The sequence below is a fragment of the Ranitomeya variabilis genome, chromosome 1 (assembly GCF_051348905.1).
Source record: "Ranitomeya variabilis isolate aRanVar5 chromosome 1, aRanVar5.hap1, whole genome shotgun sequence".
In the NCBI taxonomy this organism is placed as follows: Eukaryota; Metazoa; Chordata; class Amphibia; order Anura; family Dendrobatidae; genus Ranitomeya; species Ranitomeya variabilis.
The window spans coordinates 608,532,838-608,557,432 of record NC_135232.1 but is presented as its reverse complement, the minus strand read 5'-3'; the positions used below and the strand labels follow the sequence as shown (position 1 = coordinate 608,557,432).

The following is a 24,595-nucleotide window of genomic DNA, read 5'->3' as shown; positions in this document are numbered from 1 at the left end:
TCCTAGTACCCTGGACTGTGGCCTGCTACTGCAGCACCCCCAGGTAACTGGTTGCTGCAGTGATGTTGCCTTCCCTTCGGGGAGGGTGATGTCATGCTTGGAGGCAAAAATGATCCTATCTTTCAGGTAAAGCACTCGCATTCAACACAATCTGAATCTAGGCTAGGAGGGGGAGCTCAGGACTCGGATTCAGGGGAGCTCCCTTACACTTTATGTATCCTGGTCTGGAGGAGGAGCCAGTCAGTCTCAGGGAGTCTGAGAGAGACAGTGCAGGGAGACAGTTGGTCTCCAGTAGCTGAAGGATGTCTAGAGCAGACGTGGGGGCCGAGCAGCCACAAGGGAGCTGCTACCCCTGGAAAGAGAAGCAGAAGGAGAGTTGAATTGTGGAGAGCTTAGAGGAAAGAAGCATAGAGGAGGAAAGGGCTCAGCAGGGGAACAGCGGAAGGACACCCTCAGAGTCACAGTGCAGAAGCCGGGTACCGGGAGCCCGAGGTCGTGTTGTTCTCTAAGACGCGAAACAGACCCGGAGGGCAAAGCACTATATGTGAATTGCCCATAACAAGTCTGAGGTGAAGCAGTGACCATGCGAGCCTAAGAGATCCTATAAACAGGCTCAAACTGCCTATCGTACAGACATCTGTCTTAAGACAGGAGAGAGGGGACTCGCACCGAGCTTCAAGCAGCAGGGACCTAATTAACTAAACGGCGCTAGCAGGAAAGGGCTTACAAACCTCACCCGGTAAAGGGATCTCTTACTGTCTCCAAGCCGGCATGACCACAGCTACCCTGTACTTGGTACCCTGGACTGAGGACTACTACTACCATCAGAAAACCAGGTAAAGACTTGCAAACCTGTGTCCTCGTTCTTTGTGCATTTATTAGCTACACCATCTTGCCATCCACCTGGGAAGCTTTGGGGACCCCACTTCACCTGTGAGAAGCGTTACCATCTTGCTGCAACATCACCCCAGAGGACCCCTTTAAGCAGCGTCGGTCCCTACTGACCGAACACCACAGGTGGCGTCACGAACATAGACATTACAAATCCTTTTAAAGACCTTCCCCTTTAATTGGGCGCCCAGGGCTACAGACCAGGTCGCAGCCACGGTGACATCCCCTTTAAGACCGGACCCGGTACCGAGCACCCCGCTCCCCTGGTAGGGCGATCCACTACCACCAGTAAACCACCTGTGGGAAGCATCACCATCTTTGCTGCAGCAACATCACCCCAGAGGACTCCTTTAAGCAGTGTCTGTCCCCTCTGACCTAGAACCACAGGTGGCGTCACGAACACAAACTTTTTTCCTATAATCCCTTTTAAGACTTTACCCTTAACTTGGGCGCCCAGGGCCACGTACCGGGTCACAGCCACCGTGACATCCCCTTTAAGTACCAGACCCGGTACCGAGTACCCCACGGCCCTGGCGGGCGACTCACAGACAAGGCAGCCCACAACCAGACAGGCCCTTCTGGCATGTGCCAGAATTGCCAGACGGCTAGTCTGGCCCTGTCCTACAGTATATACTGCATAGTACCACTGCTCTTGTCCTGTAGATATACAGATACTGAGGATTACACCCAGTATATGGGACAGGAGAAGTGGTTCTGTGCAGTGTGTATATACAGAATAATACAGTTACTGAGAATTACACCCAGTATACAGGACAGGAGAAGTGGTACTGTGCAGTGTATATATACAGAATAATACAGATACTGAGAATTACACCCAGTATACAGGACAGGAGAAGTGGTACTGTGCAGTGTATATATACAGAATAATACAGATACTGAGAATTACACCCAGTATACTGGACAGGAGAAGTGGTACTGTGCAGTGTATACAGTATATACAGAATAATACAGATACTGAGAATTACACCCAGTATACAGGACAGGAGAAGTGGTACTGTGCAGTGTATATATACAGAATAATACAGATACTGAGAATTACACCCAGTATGCAGGACAGGAGAAGTGGTACTGTGCAGTGTATATATACAGAATAATACAGATACTGAGAATTACACCCAGTATACAGGACAGGAGAAGTGGTACTGTGCAGTGTATATATACAGAATAATACAGATACTGAGAATTACACCCAGTATACAGGACAGGAGAAGTGGTACAGTGCTGTGTATATATACAGAATAATACATATACTGAGAATTACACCCAGTATACAGGACAGGAGAAGTGGTACTATGCAGTGTATATATACAGAATAATACAGATACTGAGGATTACACCCAATATACAGGGCAGAAGTGGTACTGTGCAGTATATACACAGAATAATACAGATACTGAGAATTACACCCAGTATCCAGGACAGGAGAAGTGGTACTGTGCAGTGTATATATACAGAATAATACAGATACTGAGAATTACACCCAATATACAGGACAGGAGAAGTGGTACTGTGCAGTGTATATACACAGAATAATACAGATACTGAGGTTTACACCCAGTATACAGGACAGGAGAAGTGGTACTGTGCAGTGTATATATACAGAATAATACAGATACTGAGAATTACACCCAGTATACAGGACAGGAGAAGTGGTACTGTGCAGTGTATATATACAGAATAATACAGATACTGAGAATTACACCCAGTATACAGGACAGGAGAAGTGGTACGGTGCAGTGTATATATACAGGATAATACAGATACTGAGAATTACACCCAGTATACAGGACAGGAGAAGTGGTACTGTGCAGTGTGTATATACAGAATAATACAGGTACTGAGAATTACACCCAGTATCCAGGACAGGAGAAGTGGTACTGTGCAGTGTATATATACAGAATAATACAGATACTGAGAATTACACCCAGTATACAGGACAGGAGAAGTGGTACTGTGCAGTGTATATATACAGAATAATACAGATACTGAGAATTACACCCAGTATACAGGACAGGAGAAGTGGTACGGTGCAGTGTATATATACAGGATAATACAGATACTGAGAATTACACCCAGTATACAGGACAGGAGAAGTGGTACTGTGCAGTGTGTATATACAGAATAATACAGGTACTGAGAATTACACCCAGTATACAGGACAGGAGAAGTGGTACTGTGCAGTGTATATATACAGAATAATACAGATACTGAGAATTACACCCAGTATACAGGACAGGAGAAGTGGTACTGTGCAGTGTATATATACAGAGCAATACAGATACTGAGAATTACACCCAGTATACAGGACAGGAGAAGTGGTACTGTGCAGTATATATATACAGAATAATACAGATACTGAGAATTACACCCAGTATACAGGACAGGAGAAGTGGTACTGTGCAGTGTATATATACAGAATAATACAGATACTGAGAATTACACCCAGTATACAGGACAGGAGAAGTGGTACTGTGCAGTGTATATATACAGAGCAATACAGATACTGAGAATTACACCCAGTATACAGGACAGGAGAAGTGGTACTGTGCAGTATAAATATACAGAATAATACATATACTGAGAATTACACCCAGTATACAGGAGAAGTGGTACTGTGCAGTGTGTATATACAGAATAATACAGATACTGAGAATTACACACAGTACACAGGACAGGAGAAGTGGTACTGTGCAGTGTATATATAAAGAATAATACAGATACTGAGAATTACACCCAGTATACAGGACAGGAGAAGTGGTACTGTGCAGTATATATACAGAATAATACAGATACTGAGAATTACACCCAGTATACAGGATAGGAGAAGTGGTACTGTGCAGTGTATATATACAGAATAATACAGATACTGAGAATTACACCCAGTATACAGGACAGGAGAAGTGGTACTGTGCAGTGTATATATAAAGAATAATACAGATACTGAGAATTACACCCAGTATACAGGACAGGAGAAGTGGTACTGTGCAGTATATATACAGAATAATACAGATACTGAGAATTACACCCAGTATCCAGGACAGGAGAAGTGGTACTGTGCAGTGTATATATACAGAATAATACAGATACTGAGGATTACACCCAGTATACAGGACAGGAGAAGTGGTACTGTGCAGTGTATATATACAGAATAATACAGATACTGAGAATTACACCCAGTATACAGGACAGGAGAAGTGGTACTGTGCAGTGTATATATACAGAATAATACAGATACTGAGAATTACACCCAGTATACAGGACAGGAGAAGTGGTACTGTGCAGTGTATATATACAGAATAATACAGATACTGAGAATTACACCCAGTATCTAGGACAGGAGAAGTGGTACTGTGCAGTGTATATATATATATACAGAATAATACAGATACTGAGAATTACAGCCAGTATCTAGGACAGGAGAAGTGGTACTGTGCAGTGTATATATACAGAATAATACAGATACTGAGAATTACACCCAGTATACAGGACAGGAGAAGTGGTACTGTGCAGTGTATATATACAGAATAATACAGATACTGAGAATTACACCCAGTATACAGGACAGGAGAAGTGGTTCTGTGCAGTGTATATATACAGAATAATACAGATACTGAGAATAACACTCAGTATACAGGACAGGAGAAGTGGTACTGTGCAGTGTATATATACAGAGCAATACAGATACTGAGAATTACACCCAGTATACAGGACAGGAGAAGTGGTACTGTGCAGTGTATATATACAGAATAATAGATATACTGAGAATTACACCCAGTATACAGGAGAAGTGGTACTGTGCAGTGTGTATATACAGAATAATACAGATACTGAGAATTACACCCAGTATACAGGACAGGAGAAGTGGTACTGTGCAGTGTGTATATACAGAATAATACAGGTACTGAGAATTACACCCAGTATACAGGACAGGAGAAGTGGTACTGTGCAGTGTATATATACAGAATAATACAGATACTGAGAATTACACCCAGTATACAGGACAGGAGAAGTGGTACTGTGCAGTGTATATATACAGAGCAATACAGATACTGAGAATTACACCCAGTATACAGGACAGGAGAAGTGGTACTGTGCAGTATATATATAGAGAATAATAGATATACTGAGAATTACACCCAGTATACAGGAGAAGTGGTACTGTGCAGTGTGTATATACAGAATAATACAGATACTGAGGATTACACACAGTACACAGGACAGGAGAAGTGGTACTGTGCAGTGTATACATACAGAATAATACATATACTGAGAATTACACCCAGTATACAGGACAGGAGAAGTGGTACTGTGCAGTGTATATATATACAGAATAATACAGATACTGAGAATTACAGCCAGTATACAGGACAGGAGAAGTGGTACTGTGCAGTGTATATATACAGAATAATACATATACTGAGAATTACACCCAGTATACAGGACAGGAGAAGTGGTACTGTGCAGTGTATATATATACAGAATAATACATATACTGAGAATTACACCCAGTATACAGGACAGGAGAAGTGGTACTGTGCAGTGTATATATATACAGAATAATACAGATACTGAGAATTACACCCAGTATACAGGATAGGAGAAGTGGTACTGTGCAGTGTATATATATACAGAATAATACATATACTGAGAATTACACCCAGTATACAGGACAGGAGAAGTGGTACTGTGCAGTATACACAGAATAATACAGATACTGAGAATTACACCCAGTATACAGGACAGGAGAAATGGTACTGTGCAGTATATACAGAATAATACAGATACTGAGAATTACACCCAGTATACAGGGCAGGAGAAATGGTATTGTGCAGTGTATATATACAGAATAATACAGATACTGAGAATTACATCCAGTATACAGGACAGGAGAAGTGGTACTGTGCAGTGTATATATACAGAATAATACAGATACTGAGAATTACACCCAGTATACAGGACAGGAGAAGTGGTACTGTGCAGTGTATATATACAGAATAATACAGATACTGAGAATTACACCCAGTATACAGGACAGGAGAAGTGGTACTGTGCAGTGTATATATACAGAATAATACATATACTGAGAATTACACCCAGTATACAGGACAGGAGAAGTGGTACTGTGCAGTGTATATATATACAGAATAATACAGATACTGAGAATTACAGCCAGTATACAGGACAGGAGAAGTGGTACTGTGCAGTGTATATATACAGAATAATACATATACTGAGAATTACACCCAGTATACAGGACAGGAGAAGTGGTACTGTGCAGTGTATATATATACAGAATAATACATATACTGAGAATTACACCCAGTATACAGGACAGGAGAAGTGGTACTGTGCAGTGTATATATATACAGAATAATACAGATACTGAGAATTACACCCAGTATACAGGACAGGAGAAGTGGTACTGTGCAGTGTATATATATACAGAATAATACATATACTGAGAATTACACCCAGTATACAGGACAGGAGAAGTGGTACTGTGCAGTATATACAGAATAATACAGATACTGAGAATTACACCCAGTATACAGGACAGGAGAAATGGTACTGTGCAGTATATACAGAATAATACAGATACTGAGAATTACACCCAGTATACAGGGCAGGAGAAATGGTATTGTGCAGTGTATATATACAGAATAATACAGATACTGAGAATTACATCCAGTATACAGGACAGGAGAAGTGGTACTGTGCAGTGTATATATACAGAATAATACAGATACTGAGAATTACACCCAGTATACAGGACAGGAGAAGTGGTACTGTGCAGTGTATATATACAGAATAATACAGATACTGAGAATTACACCCAGTATACAGGACAGGAGAAGTGGTACTGTGCAGTATATACAGAATAATACAGATACTGAGAATTACACCCAGTATACAGGACAGGAGAAGTGGTATTGTGCAGTGTATATATACAGAATAATACAGATACTGAGAATTACATCCAGTATACAGGACAGGAGAAGTTGTACTGTGCAGTGTATATATACAGAATAATACATATACTGAGAATTACACCCAGTATACAGGACAGGAGAAGTGGTACTGTGCAGTGTATATATACAGAATAATACAGATACTGAGAATTACACCCAGTATACAGGACAGGAGAAGTGGTACTGTGCAGTGTATATATACAGAATAATACATATACTGAGAATTACACCCAGTATACAGGACAGGAGAAGTGGTACTGTGCAGTGTATATATACAGGATAATACAGATACTGAGAATTACACCCAGTATACAGGACAGGAGAAGTGGTACTGTGCAGTGTATATATACAGGATAATACAGATACTGAGAATTACACCCAGTATACAGGACAGGAGAAGTGGTACTGTGCAGTGTATATATACAGAATAATACAGATACTGAGAATTACACCCAGTATACAGGATAGGAGAAGTGGTACTGTGCAGTGTATATATACAGAATAATACAGATACTGAGAATTACACCCAGTATACAGGACAGGAGAAGTGGTACTGTGCAGTGTATATATAAAGAATAATACAGATACTGAGAATTACACCCAGTATACAGGACAGGAGAAGTGGTACTGTGCAGTATATATACAGAATAATACAGATACTGAGAATTACACCCAGTATCCAGGACAGGAGAAGTGGTACTGTGCAGTGTATATATACAGAATAATACAGATACTGAGAATTACACCCAGTATACAGGACAGGAGAAGTGGTACTGTGCAGTGTATATATACAGAATAATACAGATACTGAGAATTACACCCAGTATCTAGGACAGGAGAAGTGGTACTGTGCAGTGTATATATATATATACAGAATAATACAGATACTGAGAATTACAGCCAGTATCTAGGACAGGAGAAGTGGTACTGTGCAGTGTATATATACAGAATAATACAGATACTGAGAATTACACCCAGTATACAGGACAGGAGAAGTGGTACTGTGCAGTGTGTATATACAGAATAATAGATATACTGAGAATTACACCCAGTATACAGGAGAAGTGGTACTGTGCAGTGTGTATATACAGAATAATACAGATACTGAGAATTACACCCAGTATACAGGACAGGAGAAGTGGTACTGTGCAGTGTATATATACAGAATAATACAGATACTGAGAATTACACCCAGTATACAGGACAGGAGAAGTGGTACTGTGCAGTGTATATATACAGGATAATACAGATACTGAGAATTACACCCAGTATACAGGACAGGAGAAGTGGTACTGTGCAGTGTGTATATACAGAATAATACAGATACTGAGAATTACACCCAGTATACAGGACAGGAGAAGTGGTACTGTGCAGTGTATATATACAGAATAATACAGATACTGAGAATTACACCCAGTATACAGGACAGGAGAAGTGGTACTGTGCAGTGTATATATACAGGATAATACAGATACTGAGAATTACACCCAGTATACAGGACAGGAGAAGTGGTACTGTGCAGTGTATATATACAGAATAATACAGATACTGAGAATTACACCCAGTATACAGGACAGGAGAAGTGGTACTGTGCAGTGTATATATACAGAATAATACAGATACTGAGAATTACACCCAGTATACAGGACAGGAGAAGTGGTACTGTGCAGTGTATATATACAGAGCAATACAGATACTGAGAATTACTCCCAGTATACAGGACAGGAGAAGTGGTACTGTGCAGTATATATATACAGAATAATAGATATACTGAGAATTACACCCAGTATACAGGAGAAGTGGTACTGTGCAGTGTGTATATACAGAATAATACAGATACTGAGAATTACACCCAGTATACAGGACAGGAGAAGTGGTACTGTGCAGTGTGTATATACAGAATAATACAGGTACTGAGAATTACACCCAGTATACAGGACAGGAGAAGTGGTACTGTGCAGTGTATATATACAGAATAATACAGATACTGAGAATTACACCCAGTATACAGGACAGGAGAAGTGGTACTGTGCAGTGTATATATACAGAGCAATACAGATACTGAGAATTACACCCAGTATACAGGACAGGAGAAGTGGTACTGTGCAGTATATATATACAGAATAATAGATATACTGAGAATTACACCCAGTATACAGGAGAAGTGGTACTGTGCAGTGTGTATATACAGAATAATACAGATACTGAGGATTACACACAGTATACAGGACAGGAGAAGTGGTACTGTGCAGTGTATATATACAGAATAATACATATACTGAGAATTACACCCAGTATACAGGACAGGAGAAGTGGTACTGTGCAGTGTATATATATACAGAATAATACAGATACTGAGAATTACAGCCAGTATACAGGACAGGAGAAGTGGTACTGTGCAGTGTATATATACAGAATAATACAGATACTGAGAATTACACCCAGTATACAGGACAGGAGAAGTGGTACTGTGCAGTATATACAGAATAATACAGATACTGAGAATTACACCCAGTATACAGGGCAGGAGAAATGGTATTGTGCAGTGTATATATACAGAATAATACAGATACTGAGAATTACATCCAGTATACAGGACAGGAGAAGTGGTACTGTGCAGTGTATATATACAGAATAATACAGATACTGAGAATTACACCCAGTATACAGGACAGGAGAAGTGGTACTGTGCAGTGTATATATACAAAATAATACAGATACTGAGAATTACACCCAGTATACAGGACAGGAGAAGTGGTACTGTGCAGTATATACAGAATAATACAGATACTGAGAATTACACCCAGTATACAGGACAGGAGAAGTGGTATTGTGCAGTGTATATATACAGAATAATACAGATACTGAGAATTACATCCAGTATACAGGACAGGAGAAGTTGTACTGTGCAGTGTATATATACAGAATAATACATATACTGAGAATTACACCCAGTATACAGGACAGGAGAAGTGGTACTGTGCAGTGTATATATACAGAATAATACAGATACTGAGAATTACACCCAGTATACAGGACAGGAGAAGTGGTACTGTGCAGTGTATATATACAGAATAATACAGATACTGAGAATTACACCCAGTATACAGGACAGGAGAAGTGGTACTGTGCAGTGTATATATACAGAATAATACAGATACTGAGAATTACACCCAGTATCTAGGACAGAAGTGGTACTGTGCAGTGTATATATATATACAGAATAATACAGATACTGAGAATTACAGCCAGTATCTAGGACAGGAGAAGTGGTACTGTGCAGTGTATATATACAGAATAATACAGATACTGAGAATTACACCCAGTATACAGGACAGGAGAAGTGGTACTGTGCAGTGTATATATACAGAATAATACAGATACTGAGAATTACACCCAGTATACAGGACAGGAGAAGTGGTACTGTGCAGTGTATATATACAGAATAATACAGATACTGAGAATTACACCCAGTATACAGGACAGGAGAAGTGGTACGGTGCAGTGTATATATACAGAATAATACAGATACTGAGGATTACACCCAGTATACAGGACAGGAGAAGTGGTACTGTGCAGTGTGTATATACAGAATAATACAGGTACGGAGAATTACACCCAGTATACAGGACAGGAGAAGTGGTACTGTGCAGTGTATATATACAGAATAATACAGATACTGAGAATTACACCAAGTATACAGGACAGGAGAAGTGGTACTGTGCAGTGTATATATACAGAGCAATACAGATACTGAGAATTACACCCAGTATACAGGACAGGAGAAGTGGTACTGTGCAGTATATATATACAGAATAATAGATATACTGAGAATTACACCCAGTATACAGAAGAAGTGGTACTGTGCAGTGTGTATATACAGAATAATACAGATACTGAGAATTACACCCAGTATACAGGACAGGAGAAGTGGTACTGTGCAGTGTATATATACAGAATAATACAGGTACTGAGAATTACACCCAGTATACAGGACAGGAGAAGTCGTACTGTGCAGTGTGTATATACAGAATAATACAGGTACTGAGAATTACACCCAGTATACAGGACAGGAGAAGTGGTACTGTGCAGTGTATATATAGAGAATAATACAGATACTGAGAATTACACCCAGTATACAGGACAGGAGAAGTGGTACTGTGCAGTGTATATATACAGAGCAATACAGATACTGAGAATTACACCCAGTATACAGGACAGGAGAAGTGGTACTGTGCAGTATATATATACAGAATAATAGATATACTGAGAATTACACCCAGTATACAGGAGAAGTGGTACTGTGCAGTGTATATATACAGAATAATACAGATACTGAGGATTACACACAGTACACAGGACAGGAGAAGTGGTACTGTGCAGTGTATATATACAGAATAATACATGTACTGAGAATTACACCCAGTATACAGGACAGGAGAAGTGGTACTGTGCAGGGTATATATACAGAATAATACAGATACTGAGGATTACACACAGTACACAGGACAGGAGAAATGGTACTGTGCAGTGTATATATACAGAATAATACATGTACTGAGAATTACACCCAGTATACAGGACAGGAGAAGTGGTACTGTGCAGTGTATATATACAGAATAATACAGATACTGACAATTACACCCAGTATACAGGACAGGAGAAGTGGTACTGTGCAGTATATACAGAATAATACAGATACTGAGAATTACACCCAGTATACAGGGCAGGAGAAATGGTATTGTGCAGTGTATATATACAGAATAATACAGATACTGAGAATTACATCCAGTATACAGGACAGGAGAAGTGGTACTGTGCAGTGTATATATACAGAATAATACAGATACTGAGAATTACACCCAGTATACAGGACAGGAGAAGTGGTACTGTGCAGTGTATATATACAGAATAATACAGATACTGAGAATTACACCCAGTATACAGGACAGGAGAAGTGGTACTGTGCATTGTATATATACAGAATAATACAGATACTGAGAATTACACCCAGTATACAGGACAGGAGAAGTGGTACTGTGCAGTATATACAGAATAATACAGATACTGAGAATTACACCCAGTATACAGGACAGGAGAAGTGGTATTGTGCAGTGTATATATACAGAATAATACAGATACTGAGAATTACATCCAGTATACAGGACAGGAGAAGTTGTACTGTGCAGTGTATATATACAGAATAATACATATACTGAGAATTACACCCAGTATACAGGACAGGAGAAGTGGTACTGTGCAGTGTATATATACAGAATAATACAGGCACTGAGAATTACATCCAGTACACAGGGCAGGAGAAGTGGTACTGTGCAGGGTATATATACAGAATAATACAGATACTGAGAATTACACCCAGTATACAGGACAGGAGAAGTGGTACTGTGCAGTGTATATATACAGAATAATACAGATACTGAGAATTACACCCAGTATACAGGACAGGAGAAGTGGTACTGTGCAGTGTATATATAAAGAATAATACAGATACTGAGAATTACACCCAGTATACAGGACAGGAGAAGTGGTACTGTGCAGTATATATACAGAATAATACAGATACTGAGAATTACACCCAGTATCCAGGACAGGAGAAGTGGTACTGTGCAGTGTATATATACAGAATAATACAGATACTGAGGATTACACCCAGTATACAGGACAGGAGAAGTGGTACTGTGCAGTGTGTATATACAGAATAATACAGATACTGAGAATTACACACAGTATACAGGACAGGAGAAGTGGTACTGTGCAGTGTATATACAGAATAATACAGATACTGAGGATTACACCCAGCACACAGGACAGGAGAAGTGGTACTGTGCAGTGTATATACAGAATAATGCAGATACTGAGAATTACACCCAGTATACAGGACAGGAGAAGTGGGACTGTGCAGTGTATATATACAGAATAATACAGATACTGAAAATTACACCCAGTATACAGGACAGGAGAAGTGGTACTGTGCAGTGTATATATACAGAATAATACAGATACTGAGAATTACACCCAGTATACAGGACAGGAGAAGTGGTACTGTGCAGTGTGTATATACAGAATAATACAGATACTGAGAATTACACCCAGTATCTAGGACAGGAGAAGTGGTACTGTGCAGTGTATATATATACAGAATAATACAGATACTGAGAATTACAGCCAGTATCTAGGACAGGAGATGTGGTACTGTGCAGTGTATATATACAGAATAATACAGATACTGAGAATTACACCCAGTATACAGGACAGGAGAAGTGGTACTGTGCAGTGTGTATATATACAGGATAATACAGATACTGAGAATTACACCCAGTATACAGGACAGGAGAAGTGGTACTGTGCAGTGTATATATACAGGATAATACAGATACTGAGAATTACACCCAGTATACAGGACAGGAGAAGTGGTACTGTGCAGTGTATATATACAGAATAATACAGATACTGAGAATTACACCCAGTATACAGGATAGGAGAAGTGGTACTGTGCAGTGTATATATACAGAATAATACAGATACTGAGAATTACACCCAGTATACAGGACAGGAGAAGTGGTACTGTGCAGTGTATATATACAGAATAATACAGATACTGAGAATTACACCCAGTATACAGGACAGGAGAAGTGGTACTGTGCAGTGTATATATACAGAATAATACAGATACTGAGAATTACACCCAGTATACAGGATAGGAGAAGTGGTACTGTGCAGTGTATATATACAGAATAATACAGATACTGAGAATTACACCCAGTATACAGGACAGGAGAAGTGGTACTGTGCAGTGTATATATACAGAATAATACAGATACTGAGAATTACACCCAGTATACAGGACAGGAGAAGTGGTACTGTGCAGTATATATACAGAATAATACAGATACTGAGAATTACACCCAGTATCCAGGACAGGAGAAGTGGTACTGTGCAGTGTGTATATACAGAATAATACAGACACTGAGAATTACACCCAGTATCTAGGACAGGAGAAGTGGTACTGTGCAGTGTATATATATACAGAATAATACAGATACTGAGAATTACAGCCAGTATCTAGGACAGGAGAAGTGGTACTGTGCAGTGTATATATACAGAATAATACAGATACTGAGAATTACAGCCAGTATCTAGGACAGGAGAAGTGGTACTGTGCAGTGTATATATATACAGAATAATACAGATACTGAGAATTACAGCCAGTATCTAGGACAGGAGAAGTGGTGCTGTGCAGTGTATATATACAGAATAATACAGATACTGAGAATTACACCCAGTATACAGGACAGGAGAAGTGGTACTGTGCAGTGTATATATACAGAATAATACAGATACTGAGAATTACACCCAGTATACAGGACAGGAGAAGTGGTACTGTGCAGTGTATATATACAGAATAATACAGATACTGAGAATTACACCCAGTATACAGGACAGGAGAAGTGGTACTGTGCAGTGTATATATACAGAATAATACAGATACTGAGAATTACACCCAGTATACAGGACAGGAGAAGTGGTACTGTGCAGTGTATATATACAGAATAATACAGATACTGAGAATTACACCCAGTATACAGGACAGGAGAAGTGGTACTGTGCAGTGTATATATACAGAATAATACAGATACTGAGAATTACACCCAGTATACAGGACAGGAGAAGTGGTACTGTGCAGTGTATATATACAGAATAATACAGATACTGAGAATTACACCCAGTATACAGGACAGGAGAAGTGGTACTGTGCAGTGTATATACAGAATAATACATATACTGAGCATTACACCCAGTATACAGGGCAGGATAAGTGGTACTGTGCAGTGTATATATACAGAATAATACAGATACTGAGAATTACACCCAGTACACAGGACAGGAAAAGTGGTACTGTGCAGTGTATATATACAGAATAATACAGATACTGAGAATTACACCCAGTATACAGGACAGGAGAAGTGGTACTGTGCAGTGTATATATACAGAATAATACAGATACTGAGAATTACACCCAGTATACAGGACAGGAGAAGTGGTACTGTGCAGTGTATATATACAGAATAATACAGATACTGAGAATTACACCCAGTATACAGGACAGGAGAAGTGGTACTGTGCAGTGTATATATACAGAATAATACAGATACTGAGAATTACACCCAGTATACAGGACAGGAGAAGTGGTACTGTGCAGTGTATATATACAGGATAATACAGATACTGAGAATTACACCCAGTATACAGGACAGGAGCAGTGGTACTGTGCAGTGTATATATACAGAATAATACAGATACTGAGGATTACACCCAGTATACAGGACAGGAGCAGTGGTACTGTGCAGTGTATATATACAGAATAATACAGATACTGAGAATTACACCCAGTATACAGGACAGGAGAAGTGGTACTGTGCAGTGTATATATACAGAATAATACAGATACTGAGAATTACACCCAGTATACAGGACAGGAGAAGTGGTACTGTGCAGTGTATATATACAGAATAATACAGATACTGAGAATTACACCCAGTATACAGGACAGGAGAAGTGGTACTGTGCAGTGTATATATACAGGATAATACAGATACTGAGAATTACACCCAGTATACAGGACAGGAGCAGTGGTACTGTGCAGTGTATATATACAGAATAATACAGATACTGAGGATTACACCCAGTATACAGGACAGGAGAAGTGGTACTGTGCAGTGTATATATACAGAATAATACAGATACTGAGAATTACACCCAGTATACAGGACAGGAGAAGTGGTACTGTGCAGTGTATATATACAGAATAATACAGATACTGAGAACTACACCCAGTATACAGGACAGGAGAAGTGGTACTGTGCAGTGTATATATACAGAATAATACAGATACTGAGAATTACACCCAGTATACTGGACAGGAGAAGTGGTACTGTGCAGTGTATATATACAGAATAATACAGATACTGAGAATTACACCCAGTATACAGGACAGGAGAAGTGGTACTGTGCAGTGTATATATACAGAATAATACAGATACTGAGAATTACACCCAGTATACAGGACAGGAGAAGTGGTACTGTGCAGTGTATATATACAGAATAATACAGATACTGAGAATTACACCCAGTATACAGGACAGGAGAAGTGGTACTGTGCAGTGTATATATACAGAATAATACAGATACTGAGAATTACACCCAGTATACAGGACAGGAGAAGTGGTACTGTGCAGTGTATATATACAGGATAATACAGATACTGAGAATTACACCCAGTATACAGGACAGGAGCAGTGGTACTGTGCAGTGTATATATACAGAATAATACAGATACTGAGGATTACACCCAGTATACAGGACAGGAGCAGTGGTACTGTGCAGTGTATATATACAGAATAATACAGATACTGAGAATTACACCCAGTATACAGGACAGGAGAAGTGGTACTGTGCAGTGTATATATACAGAATAATACAGATACTGAGAATTACACCCAGTATACAGGACAGGAGAAGTGGTACTGTGCAGTGTATATATACAGAATAATACAGATACTGAGAATTACACCCAGTATACAGGACAGGAGAAGTGGTACTGTGCAGTGTATATATACAGGATAATACAGATACTGAGAATTACACCCAGTATACAGGACAGGAGCAGTGGTACTGTGCAGTGTATATATACAGAATAATACAGATACTGAGGATTACACCCAGTATACAGGACAGGAGAAGTGGTACTGTGCAGTGTATATATACAGAATAATACAGATACTGAGAATTACACCCAGTATACAGGACAGGAGAAGTGGTACTGTGCAGTGTATATATACAGAATAATACAGATACTGAGAACTACACCCAGTATACAGGACAGGAGAAGTGGTACTGTGCAGTGTATATATACAGAATAATACAGATACTGAGAATTACACCCAGTATACTGGACAGGAGAAGTGGTACTTTGCAGTGTCTATGACTGGTTATGCACTAGTTGTGCTGTGTATATCTGTCCGTAAATCTCAGTAAACACGATATAATGAAATTGCGCTGACGTCTCGTTCAGAGTCCGCTGTGTTGGGTTGGAGGTGAATCAAGTGTGGTACAATCTTATCAATCGCCATGTTGTTTTTCCTCTTTTGCTTCATGACGAACGTTGACCTGTAAATAGTGATCAGTCCTGTCCAAATATCCAGAGTATTATATTACCACATCCTAAGGGGGTGGAATGTAGACCTGACAGTATCACACAGGATCGGATTAGATACAAATCTCAGCAGTCAGTATCACACAGGATAGGATTAGATACACATCTCAGCAGTCAGTATCACACAGGATAGGATTAGATACACAGCTCAGCAGACAGTATCACACATGATAGGATTAGATACACATCTCAGCAGTCAGTATCACACAGGATAGGATTAGATACACATCTCAGCAGTCAGTATCACACAGGATAGGATTAGATACACATCTCAGCAGTCAGTATCACACAGGATAGGATTAGATACACGGCTCAGCAGACAGTATCACACAGGATAGGATTAGATACACATCTCAGCAGTCAGTATCACACAGGATAGGATTAGATACACATCTCAGCAGTCAGTATCACACAGGATAGGATTAGATACACATCTCAGCAGTCAGTATCACACAGGATAGGATTAGATACACAGCTCAGCAGACAGTATCACACATGATAGGATTAGATACACATCTCAGCAGTCAGTATCACACAGGATAGGATTAGATACACATCTCAGCAGTCAGTATCACACAGGATAGGATTAGATACACATCTCAGCAGTCAGTATCACACAGGATAGGATTAGATACACATCTCAGCAGACAGTAACACACAGAATAGGATTAGATACACAGCCCAGCAGTCAGTATCACACAGGATAGGATTAGATACACAGCTCAGCAGACAGTATCACACATGATAGGATTAGATACACATCTCAGCAGTCAGTATCACACAGGATAGGATTAGATACACATCTCAGCAGTCAGTATCACACAGGATAGGATTAGATACACATCTCAGCAGTCAGTATCACACAGGATAGGATTAGATACACATCTCAGCAGTCAGTATCACACAGGATAGGATTAGATACACAGCTCAGCAGAAGGTATCACCCAGGATAGGATTAGATACACGGCTCAGCAGACCGTATCACACAGGAGAGGATTAGGCACACAGCTCAGCAGACAGTATCACACACAGGATAGGATTAGATACATGGCTCAGCAGACAGTGATGAGGTTTGTGTTCCTTCCTCTGTACACTGCTGTCAGTCATTTACTTGTGTGGTGTGACCTGGGATCAAGGAGATGACAAGAGTTGACCTGGTTCATTGTAGGAGTCAATAACCATCATTACACAACCACGTCCTCTCATTTGTGTTATTTTTCTTCCGTATTTTTCTTTTTCAGGAAGGATAATTTATTTGACAAAATGTTCTATGTGGGCGAAAGCTAAGAACATGACCAGATCACTCTATTCATGATCACAGTACAAAATGCCTATGTTATAGCAGGCTGTATAAATATAATTATATGCAGACCAGGATACAGCAGCTATATATACAGCTCTGACAAAATTCAGAGACCACTGCAAAATGTTCAGTTTCTGATTTTTCTCTTATAGGTATATTTTTGAGTAAAATGTAAATTGTTCTTTTATTCTATAAACTTCTGACAACAAGCAATACATTTTGTATTTTTTTTCTGAAAAGGAGAAATGGTCACAATTAAAAACAAACAAACTGTGCTTTCAGACCTCAGATAATGCAAAGCAAACAAGTTCATAATCATTTAGAAACAACAATACTAATGTTTTAACTCAGGTAGAGTTCAGAAATCGATATTTTGTGGAATAACCATGATTTGGCTTGTGACTATGTATCATCCTCTTGATTACATTCCAGAGGTTTTCAATGGGGTTCAGGTCTGGAGATTGGGCTGCCCATGTCCGCTGGACACTCTCTATATTTTAAGACATGGATGTCCACCTAATCTGACATCTCAAGCATGGCTGGGATGAGGGGTACGCAGGGTAGGCGCCTGCCTAGGAAGCCATCTTATAACAGGTTGTGAGGGCGTACTTTTGTGAAACTGTGATACTGCTCAGCCTGACATTGAAAAAGGAGCATGCAGTGAACGCCTCCGTCATCAGAATGATAGAGGCACTCACTGGCCAGTGTTCCTGTCCTCCAGCACAGCACTTCTGAGAGCTAGAGGAGAGCTAGAGATGGCGGGCACCTACCATGCTGAGCTGTCAGACTAGTAGTACAGTATCCATCGTGTGTGCTGCTCTTGGTGAAAGTGGCTCCTGTCCTGTCAGCCTCCTCCTGCTCTTGTCCCCAGTCCCCGCAGAGGAGAAGCAAGGTTGTGTCTGCTGGGACAGTGCTACAGTGAGGAGGAGAAGCTGAGGAAGCTGCAGCTCATGTAGCGTAACATCTCAGTTCCTCCAGCAAAAGCAGTGTCATTGTGTTTATGTAACGCCGAGTTCACATTAGCATTCCGGGGCTTTGTGAAAGGCTGCGTACGCCCTCTGCTAGGCCCTGCCTACTTCCACATACTTCTGCATGCATCCTGCGTACCTATGGATGTATGCGGATGTGTCGTTTTGACGCGCCCACCGTCCACACAAAACGCAACTTGTTGCGTTTCTGTGCGGTCAGCGGGCACGTCAAAACGACACATCCGCATACATCCGCTTGTCCTACGTACCCATAGTTAAAGATAACTAACCAGGACCCATGCAGAAGTAGGCGGGGCTTAGCGGAGGGCGAACGCAGCCCTCCGCAAAGCCCCGGTACACTAATGTGAACTTAGCCTAAGGCGTGTGTAGTGTGTGGTGTCAGCGGTGTAACTATAGTCGGATGAGCCCCAATGCAAGATTTGTACTGGGGCCCACCACCACTTCAGGCCCTTATACCACTCTCATGGAGTCGGTTTCTGACAGTTTGAGCAGACACTTGGATGTTAGTGGCCTGCTGGAGGTTATTTCTGGCACTGCTCCTCCTGTTTCTCCTTGCACAAAGGAGGAGATAACTGTCCCGCTGCTGGGTTGTTGCCCTCCTACAGCCCCCTCCACATCTCCCGTTATACTGGCATGTCTCTTGGTATCTGCTCCATGCTCTGGACACTGTGCTGACAGACACAGCTACCCTTCTTGTCACACCTCACAATGATGTGCCATCCTGGATGAGCTTCACTACCTGAGCAACTTCTGTGGGCCATAGACATCGCCTCATGCTTCTGTACCTCTTGGGGTGACAGAAATGACAAAATGCAAAAGTGACCAAAACAATAGCCAAAAAGGATGAGAGCAGAGAAATTGTTTGTGGCCACCCCCTGCAGAACCACTCCTTTCTAGGGGTTGTCTTGTTGGTTGCCTATCATTTCTACCTTTTGTCTGTTACATTTGCACAACAGCAGGAGAAATTGATTCACAATCAGTGTTGCTTCATAACTGGAGAGGTTGATTTCACAGAAGTGTGATTGACTTGGAGTTACATTGTGTTGTTTAAGTGCACCCTCCCTCCATCCTGGTATATTTGCCCCTCATCCTGGCCCCATCATGGTATACATATTGCCCATTCTGGTATATGTCTCTTGTCCTGGGCCCCTGGTATATGTCCCCCTTTCTATCACTGTTCTTTAAAATATAAAAAAAATGTAAAAAAACATACACATATTTGGTATCGTCGCGTTCAGAATCGCCCGATCTATCAATAAAATGAAAGGATTAACCTGATTGCTAAACGGCGTAGCGAGAAAAAAAAGTCAAAATGCCAGAATTATGTTTTTTTCGTTGCCGCGACATTGCATTAAAATGCAATAACGGGCGATTAAAAGTTCGTATCTGCACGACAATGGTATCATTAAAAACATCAGCTCGGCACACAAAAATTAACCCTAGATCACAAAAAATGGAGATGCTATGAGTATCGGAAAATGGCGCAATTTTTAATTTTGTAAACAAAGTTTGGAATTTTTTTTCACCACTTAGATAAAAAATAACCTAGACATGTTTGGAGTCTAAGAACTCATATTGACCTGGAGAATCATAATGGCAGGTCATTTTTAGCATGTAGTGAACCTAGTAAAAAAGCCAAACAAAAAACAAGTGTGTGATTGCATTTTTTTTTGCAATTTCACAACACTTGGATTTTTTCCCCCTTTTCTAGTACACAACATAGTAAAATCAATGGTATCAAAACTATGAATTAACACATGTGGAATTATATACTTAACAAAAAAAGTGTGAAACAACTGAAAATATATCTTATATTCTAGGTTCTTCAAAGTAGCCACCTTTTGCTTTGATGACTGCTTTGCACACTCTTGGCATTCTCTTGATGAGATTCAAGAGGTAGTCACTGGGAATGGTCTTCCAACAATCTTGAAGGAGTTCCCAGAGATGCTTAGCACTTGTTGGCCCTTTTGCCTTCACTCTGCGGTCCAGCTCACCCCAAACCATCTCGATTGGGTTCAGGTCTGGTGACTGTGGAGGCCAGGTCATCTGGCGTATCACCCCATCACTCTCCTTCTTGGTCAAATAGCCCTTACACAGCCTGGAGGTGTGTTTGGGGTCATTGTCCTGTTGAAAAATAAATGATGGTCCAACTAAACGCAAACCGGATGGAATAGCATGCCGCTGCTAGATGCTGTGGTAGCCATGCTGGTTCAGTATGCCTTCAATTTTGAATAAATCCCCAACAGTGTTGCCAGCAAAGCACCCCCACACCATTACACCTCCTCCTCCATGCTTCACGGTGGGAACCAGGCATGTAGAGTCCATCCGTTCACCTTTTCTGCGTCGCACAAAGACACGGTGGTTGGACCCAAAGATCGCAAATTTGGACTCACCAGACCAAAGCACAGATTTCCACTGGTCTAATGTCCATTCCTTGTGTTCTTTAGCCCAAACAAGTCTCTTCTTCTTGTTGCCTGTCCTTCGCAGTGGTTTCCTAGCAGCTATTTACTATGAAGACCTGCTGCACAAAGTCTCCTCTTAACAGTTGTTGTAGAGATGTGTCTGCTGCTAGAACTCTGTGTGGCATTGACCTGGTCTCTAATCTGAGCTGCTGTTAACCTGCGATTTCTGAGGCTGGTGACTCAGATAAACTTATCCTCAGAAGCAGAGGTGACTCTTGGTCTTCCTTTCCTGGGGCTGTCCTCATGTGAGCCAGTTTCTTTGTAGTGCTTGATGGTTTTTGCAACTGCACTTGGGGACACTTTCAAAGTTTTCCCAACTTTTCGGGCAAACTGACCTTCATTTCTTAAAGTAATGATGGCCACTCGTTTTTCTTTACTTAGCTACTTTTTTCTTGCCATAATACAAATTCTAACAGTCTATTCAGTAGGACTATCCGCTGTGTATCCACCAGACTTCTGCACAACACAACTGATGGTCCCAACCCCATTTATAAGGCAAAAAATCCCACTTATTAAACCTGACAGGGCACACCTGTGAAGTGAAAACTATTTCCGGAGACTACCTCTTGAAGCTCATCAAGAGAATGCCAAAGCAGTCATCAAAGCAAAAGGTGGCTACTTTGAAGAACCTAGAATATAAGACATATTTTCAGTTGTTTCACACTTTTTTGTTAAGTATATAATTCCACATGTGTTAATTCATAGTTTTGATGCCTTCAGTGGGAATGTACAATTTTCATAGTCATGAAAATACAGAAAAATCTTTAAATGAGAAGGTGCGTCCAAACTTTTGGCCTGTACTATATATATATATATATATATATATATATATATATATATATATATATATATATACAGAAAAAATGGCACTACACTTGATACTTATCTTCGGGTGCAAGGCCCCAGGCAACCAGTCCAAATGATTGCACCAGATTCACAGAGATTGAAAAAAGAGGCAGCACTCCATAGTAAGGTGAAAACATGTGGTAGGTTTAATCGACCCACATAGCCGGGTGACGTTTCAGCTCTATCTGAGCCTTTCTCAAGCTTGAGAAAGGCTCAGATAGAGCTGAAACGTCGCCCGGCTATGTGGGTCGATTAAACCTACCACATGTTTTCACCTTACTATGGAGTGCTGCCTCTTTTTTCAATATATATATATATATATATATATATATATATATATATATATATAATCACCGGCATCTATATATCTATGTATTCTATGTGTAAATACGTGTAAATATATATTCTATCCATTCTATTCCGTCAATCTGTGATTTTACTTTACTCTACACATGAACTGCCGACTTTGACGAATATTTCCTTTGAAAAGGAAATACTGTGTAAATGACAGAGAATTCACACTTCACATCACCCTGAAAACAACATCCCCACTGTCACACATAGTGGTGGCAGCATCATGCTGTGGGGAGTCTTTTCTTTAGCAGGGACAGGGAAGCTGGTCAGAGTTGATGGGAATGATTTTATAACATGTAAAAAACCTGGTATCATTTCGTTCACACTTCACAAATACTTGCTACTTTGTGTTAGTATCACATAAAATTCTGATAATATAAATTTACATTTATTTGTGGGTGTAATGTGAAAAATATGTGGAAAAATGATTACTTTTTCAAGCCACTGTATATCATTACATACAGATACCCAGGTTATATCAGCATCTTGACCTGAGGAGTGTTTTGGCACGTCCCCTGTGCATGTGTACGGCCACAGAACGCATGGGTGTAAGGTTTTATCGCCGCTATCCCTTCCCAGATAATACGAAGCAAAGGGCAGACTGACAAATGCGTCCAATAGCACAGCAGATAAACTCTCACATCAACGCATCCATTGTCCTCAGGTGTTAGATTAGAAAATGGCGAGAGGTGCGGACCGCCAGGCCAGCCTAACATGATTGAGTCTCCATTAGGGCTCAAACTCACCTGCGAGAAACTCGGATGAGTCTCGCACGTCAGTACTCGGCACTCAGGAGCGGAGCGTGCGGCTGCATGTATTCCTATGCGGCCGCACGCTCCAATCTGAGTGCAGTGCAGGGCATTGACGTGTGAGACTCATCCGAGTTTCTCGCAGGTGAATATGAGCTCTCAGGCTCATAATTGTAGTCTAACTGCACAGGCCGTGTTACCCATAGCAACCAATCATAGCTCAGCTTTCATTTCTGAGTCATCTCTGGGAAAATGAGAGCTTTGCTATGATTGGTTGCTATGGACACCATGAGGCCTACACCATGGAAGCTTTCCTTTTGCTTTAGTCACTGGCAGCATTGGCGTTCACTTGGGTAAATTCCATAAAAATGTCACATCAAAGTATAAAAATGGAATCATAAAAGAAATATTTCCACATTTATATTTAAAATGATCATTATTGGTTCATATTAAATTTAAAAAAATTTGTAAAATATTTTTTTTCCTTTGAGTCCTGACATGGACATGAGACAACAAAAAGTCAGCAAAACCATACAGAGATAAAAGGAGCCAACTCTGCGCGGACACAGACCTTTGGAAGGCAATAAAGTAGTCAGCAAGCGCCGACCAATGGGACGACAGCAAAGCGGGGCCACATGGTGTCATCCCCTGTATATAAGGGAGCAGGAGAAAGAGCTGAGCATCATTCTCCAGAACGAGGATTACCTTCAGATCACACAGGTATGATCCACTCAGACTGAGAAGACATTTTTTTCCATTTTTTTTTAAATAATAATA

General features: G+C 40.4%; 1 long non-coding RNA gene across 1 annotated transcript; it reads left to right on the top strand.

Moving 5' to 3' along the window:
- Positions 1-328: 328 nt before the first annotated feature.
- LOC143771007 (uncharacterized) lies at positions 329-24,539 on the top strand. Its single transcript, XR_013214910.1, has 2 exons — positions 329-836; positions 24,310-24,539. It is a non-coding gene; the product is annotated as an uncharacterized LOC143771007 (long non-coding RNA).
- Positions 24,540-24,595: the final 56 nt, after the last annotated feature.